Genomic DNA, 6,207 nt, shown 5'->3' on the forward strand with positions numbered 1-6,207 from the left:
CATTGGCGCCAGCCCTGGCTAGTTGGCGCCAGCACCAGTGGCTAGCGCCAGGCGCCAATGGCTAGCGCCTGGCGCCAATCCTGGTTCCAGGCGCCAAGGCCTGGGGTTGGACGCCAAACCGATTTTCAACGCGTTTTCGAAAATCTGATAAATTTCCTGTGCTGGAAGATAAAATAATATAATTCCAATCGAAAATGCTATTTGATCTTGATTAAAACTCTAAAGAGTCCTAATTGAATTAGGAATGATGAGAACCTTCTAGAATGTTCTAGAAGACTAAAACCATTCCTAATTGCATTAGGAATGATAAATTATATTAGGCCCTCCCCTAGATCATTAGGCCGTACATAAAGCTCAAACCGGACCCAGTTTAGTAAATTGGCCATAACTTCCTCAATATTCATCGAAATTGGGCTTATAATATATTGTTGGAAAGGTCTTTGCAAGCCCTATCCAACTACACCACTATTGGACCCATATCATGGACCAACCAAACTAGATTGGCTGTTTTCTTAAAATAAAGTTTTCAAAAACAGGGAGAAGAGAAAAGAAATAAAACTTTCCGCAACACTAGACCTTTCCACACTTTCGTTTCATTCGATTATGATTCGACGTGAAAGGTACTCATCACCGGGTTTGGTTTTGGGGAGACACAAATGGGTCTCTACAGATGTCCTTGCCTTTTTTAACTAAGGACGACTTTTTCTGGGACGCATTTGCTTTATTACAGACAATATATACAATTTACTTTCTTGCTTGGTACAAAGACCATAATACTCTCAAACCGAAATGCTTCACAAACTAAGGGTTAGGGAAACAAAAGGTCATAAGGCTTGTAATGTGGCTCATAATCAAGAAAGGGAATAGGCTCAAAGGGTTGGTAAGAGGAGCAAATGAAATATAAAAACAAAATATGTAACAAAACAAAAAGAAGATAAAGAAGAATGAGAAAAGGGTGCCCTTTTCCTCCCCTAGAGCTGCTTGGTCACGATCTTGGGAGTTAGAGGTCAACACAAGGATTAAGATATGCATAGTCAAGGATCCTAAGCGCCGCTTAAAAAAATTGATGAAGGCTTGAACAGTTTAAACCTCACAAGGGTTGGGAAGTAAGCAAATACTAACTAAAGAGCTTCAAATCCACTATAGAGAGCAACACCATCTTACCACTTTTCCGTGAACTAAGGGTTCAAACGTCCTCAATAGTTCTTAACCGTGCTACCTTAGCTTAAAATTTGTCTATCTCAACCACAAGCACTCTCAAACCATGTAGGCCATCATCAATTAGGAAGAAAAACATTCCTTGGCACATTATCAAAGCAATCAATTCCAAATGCATGAGCTAATTCCAAAATAAATTCATTTCATCTTGCCATAGTCAAGTTTGCCACAAAAAAATGGAAATCAAAACAAAAGAAAGAGGAAGAAATAAAAAAGGTTCACAAACGAGGCATATAATCCAAATAAGTCTCAATCGTCAAACAATTGATCGTTCGATAACAACATCAACGATCCCAGGTTCCATAGAACCAATACAAACAACCTCGAACCATTCAACTTCTTCCTAAACTAATCCTAAGCTAAGCACTCAAAGAAAAAGTAAAAGAGTAAAAATAAGAAAGGTCTCACCGGGAGGTTGGCTTAAACGAATTAAGGAGTATAAAATAGAGTTCACCAAATGTCACTCCGCTCCAAACTTCCAAAAAGCAACCTACAAGGCAAGACAAGACACAAAAAAATAAACATTAAAAGAGAACAAAGAAATAAAACAAAAAGAAAAGGAAAGGAGGGGGAGAAAAAGGGTTAGAAATCCTTCGGGTTGCCTCCTGGGAAGCGCTTGTTTATGGTCTCTAGCTTGACCCTTCACCTCATTCAAGGTGGATTAAGAAACATCACCCTCATCAAATTGAGTATTGAATCATAGATGCCCCCAAGCTTGATAACTAGCACTCCTTGAGGTCTCACATCACCACAAGGAAAAGGAGGGAATGAATCAAGAGCCAATGGTGGCTCATCTTTTCTCTTTCTCTTCTTCTTGTTGATTCTTCTTCTTTTTTCACTCTTCTTTATTTTCCTTCTAAAAGGGGATCGATCTTGGAATCCTCAATATTAGGAAGGGCAACCTCACCTTCCTCAAGAGAGCCTTCAAACCAAGCGGGAACTTCAAGGAAGTCGTCATACCTCATTGTCACCTTATCATCACGTGGAGGTAAGCTCTCATTAGCCATCACATCATCGACCACATCAACTCTACATACGCTTACCGCCATAGGGCTCTTCAAAACGACATTCTCAACTAGCCTACAAGGAAAGGGAACCGGGCCTTCAAACTTGTTTGGTTCACTAAAATCAAATGGCTCCTCATTTTGTTCTTGAACCTTCTTCTCAACCACATCATCTACAATCTTGTCCTACTTGCAAGTTTCGGGTTGATAAGTATGTTAAGGGTTAGTAGATGATTGTAAGGGGAGTTTTGTTGTTAAATGGAGAGAAGAAGTTTTGGCTAGTTGGGAGTCAACAACTTCATTGTAAGATTTGATTTCTTGAATTGTTGAGTGATAATTTGACGTTGTTGAAGAATTTGGGTTTGTGTGTGGTCGGGTGGGGATTTTTCTTCATACGCTTGAGGACATAGGTCATGATTTTGATCTTGAGAGTTCCTTACTTGGTTGGAAAGGTAGGAAAAGTTTTGGGTTGGTGGATTGAAGAGAGGTCCATCTTTGGTGTAGGAGTTTTCTTGCCTTGGAGGTTGTTGAATTGAAGTTGTTGGGATTGAGCTTGGGTTACAAACTCTTTTTCCCTCAAAGTCAAAACTTCACCATGCTTGAGATTTAACTCTCTACAATAGGATGCATCATGATTCGTCCCACCACAACGAGCACATGAGAAATCAATGATTTGTGAAGGTTTTGAACACAAACCTACACTTGAGTTCAACTTGGGAAGACCTTCATTCAAGAGCTCAACTATGTGCTTAAGTTGGCCGACTTTCTCCAACTCATAAAGATCTCCTTGATTCCCTTGGGACCTTCTTTGGCCTCCCCAAGAATAGCTAGTAGCCACTTCTTCAATTGTAGCTTCAACTTGGCTTTGAGGGATCTTAATCAATTGGCCACCGACACCCGCATCTAGATTGGTCCTTGACATTAGCTCCATGCCATCATAGAAGAATCTCGTGAGCAAATTATGGTTGAATTCATGATAAGGACATGCTCTAATCAAATCCTTAAACCTTTCCCATGCTTACCAAGAGTTTCATCCGGTTCTTGCTCAAAGGAAGCTATCTTCCTCCTCATTTTTGCGGTTTGCTCATCGAAAATGAACCTCTTGAGAAAGGCCTTCACAAATTCCTTCCATGTGGTGACAAAGTTGGGCTTCAAAAGCTTGAGCTATTTCTTTGCTCTTCTGGTGAGAGATTGCCGAAAGAGATGCTACTAATGTAATCTTGGCTCACTTCATTTGTTTGCATCATTGCACACAACTCAAGGAATCGGTCCAAATGCTCAATGGGGTCTTCACTTGCATCTCCGGAAAATTGCTCAATTTGCACCATCCTAGCATATTGTGGATGGATTGTGAAGTTAGTCTCGGTGGTTGGGAGAAGTATACAACTCGTGAGCTCATAGATTTCCGAATTCCCAAACTCCCTAAAAAGAAGGTCATCCTCTTGTCTTGCCATATCTCTTTGAATACAACAAAGCTAAGCACAAGATTAGCAATGACAAGTAGGATTAAACAAGCAAGACAAAAAGAAAGGAAAGGAAAGCAAATAAAATGACTCTAACAATAGCAAAAATAAATGTTAAACAAGCCGCTTCACCGGCAACGGCGCCAAAATTTGATCGAGGGTTGAATAGGTCGTTAAACTACTACCCTAATCAAGTATAGGGGCAAGTAAAGGGTCAAACCACTAAGGAAGCTCACTCATTCAACATCAATTTTCACTAATGCAAGAGTAAAAAGGGGAATATTTTTTTTGGTTTTTGAATAAAGAGCACTAAAACTACAAATAAGCAAAGATAATGATGATTAAAATCAAGAGAGAACGACGCTAGGGATACGGGGGTGTCAAACATGAATAGAAAGAGGGTAACAATAATGGTTATCATGATGAACATGCCAAATAACGCAAGATTCTACCTAAACAATTCATTCTCATGCAATAGTCTAAGCAAATCAATGAAAAAGGTTTATACTAATAAGGGTCATTCTCATGCATCCTATTAGTTACAATCAAATCAAGAGAATAAGGAAACACTATCCATAAAAAATCCACTTTATTAACTCAATCTCATGCAATCATTAAAATAGAGATGATCTTAATCTAGTTCAAATCACTTTCATGCCTTTGAACTAAAAAACATCAAATAGAGTGCAACAATATTCTCAAACTATAAAAAATCATGTCTTTCATCAATTTATGGCATGGGTTCAATTCAACCATCATCATTCATCCAATATCAACTCAAATTTTCCACCCCCTTCTCCTAGCTAAAAGATTAGCCTAGAGAAGGGAGATTGAACATAATATAAAAACTAGAAACAAACTCAAGAAACTCAAAACAAAACATGATTAAAAACAATAATAACTAGATGAACTAAAAAGATTAACAAAAATAAGCAACAATAAAGCAAATAAATAAAACTAAAGGAAAGGATTAGAGATTACTAAAGAAAAGATTAATGAAAGATGAAAACTTGAAGTCTTGCTTGATTGAAGATTAAACTTGAGCAAAGTTGAATACCATATGGAAATTTGAGTAACAATCTACTTTCTCTCTCTAAAATTATCTAATCTCACCCTAAGAGAGAGAAGCTCTCCTCCACTAATTAAGAAAATAGCATCATCAATTCCCCTCTTTAATTACCCCCAAAATAGGTATTTATACAAAGCTATAAAAAGAAACTAAATAAGTAAAGAGAAATAAAATAGAAAATAAAATACAAAGGAAAGAAATAGAGTAAAAGGAAAAGGAAATTAAAAGAAAAAAAAAAAAAAAAACAAATCAAGTCCACCAAAACCAAAGTCAGACCCCCTTCTAATTCCCCTTCTTCTTCTTCGAATTGAAGCTGCTCTAAAATGGGAAAATGATCCCATGCTTCACATCCCATCAAACAATATCAGTAACAATTACCCTTCAATCAACACCGCTCATTATCATCAAAAATCGGCATCAATAAATGAACACCATTCGATCTTCATAAGTAATCACGTGAGAAGCTTGTGATTAAACCCACATTTGCGCGCCCGCAAAGACGTCGCGCAAACTTACTGCCTACAATCTGAATTTGGACTCCATTTGTGCGCCTTCTGACAGGGTTGCGCGCCCACGAAGCCCCACTCAAATTAGAGCTAAATTGAGGCTTGTGGCTATAAGTTGCAGGCTGCTCTTTTGCTGCAATTCGTAGGGTTTTTTTGCTTGTGCGAATTGGTGGTAGTGCAGCGGTGGTGAATGGAGAGGGGTTACTGCTTGGCTGCTAGTTTTGGTGGCGAAAAGGGAGGCGCAGCAGGTGCTGCGGGCTGCTGTGCGAGGTTGTCGTTGATGTGAGTTGTGGGTGGGCAGCATGGCTGGTTGGAATTGTTGTTGCGGTGGTGGAATTTAGTTGGGAGTGGAGGTTGCTTGGTTTTGTTGTTGCTGAGATGCGGGTGATGAGTTGGTGGTCAGGTGCGGTTTGTGAAGTGGAGGAGCTGCGGTGGTGAGCTGTTGCGAAGGTGGAATTGCGGGAGCTTGGTGTATAGGAGGTGCGGGAGGGAGGTTGTGAGGAGGCGCTGCGGCTGGAGGGAGCAGGGGAACAGGTGAGGTTGAGTTGTGTTTGCGCGGAGAGGTGAATTGGTGGGATGCTGGTTCTAATTGGTTAAGGGGAATTAGCTGGAGTTTGTGGTGCTGAGATGCGGGTAGTGGCTGGAGGTTTTAGTGTTATTTGGTGGCTGGTATCGGCTGTTTATGGGACTGTGAAAAGATGGAGCAGGGGTTGTTGGTGGTTGTTTGGTGTGTGGAAGTGGCTATTGACTTTTGACATGAATTCGGAAACCAAACTCACTTAACATAAAACCCAAACACCTACACACAAAACCGAAGAAAGGGATTAAGAAAAATAAAATAGAACTAAGTAATATAATAAAACTAAATAAACTAAAATTGAAAAATGGGAGAATTATAACTAAAACTAACACAATTAAATAAAACACAAACAAATAAAATATGAAAA

At 39.3% G+C, this 6,207-nt stretch overlaps 1 non-coding gene across 1 annotated transcript; it reads left to right on the plus strand.

The window, feature by feature from the left end:
• Positions 1 to 3,190: 3,190 nt before the first annotated feature.
• Positions 3,191 to 3,296, plus strand: LOC145625764 (small nucleolar RNA R71). The gene has a single exon (XR_014110669.1). It is a non-coding gene; the product is annotated as a small nucleolar RNA R71 (small nucleolar RNA).
• Positions 3,297 to 6,207: the final 2,911 nt, after the last annotated feature.

This window comes from Chenopodium album, chromosome 3, assembly GCF_948465745.1.
Source record: "Chenopodium album chromosome 3, dcCheAlbu1.1, whole genome shotgun sequence".
NCBI classification, from domain to species: Eukaryota; Viridiplantae; Streptophyta; class Magnoliopsida; order Caryophyllales; family Amaranthaceae; genus Chenopodium; species Chenopodium album.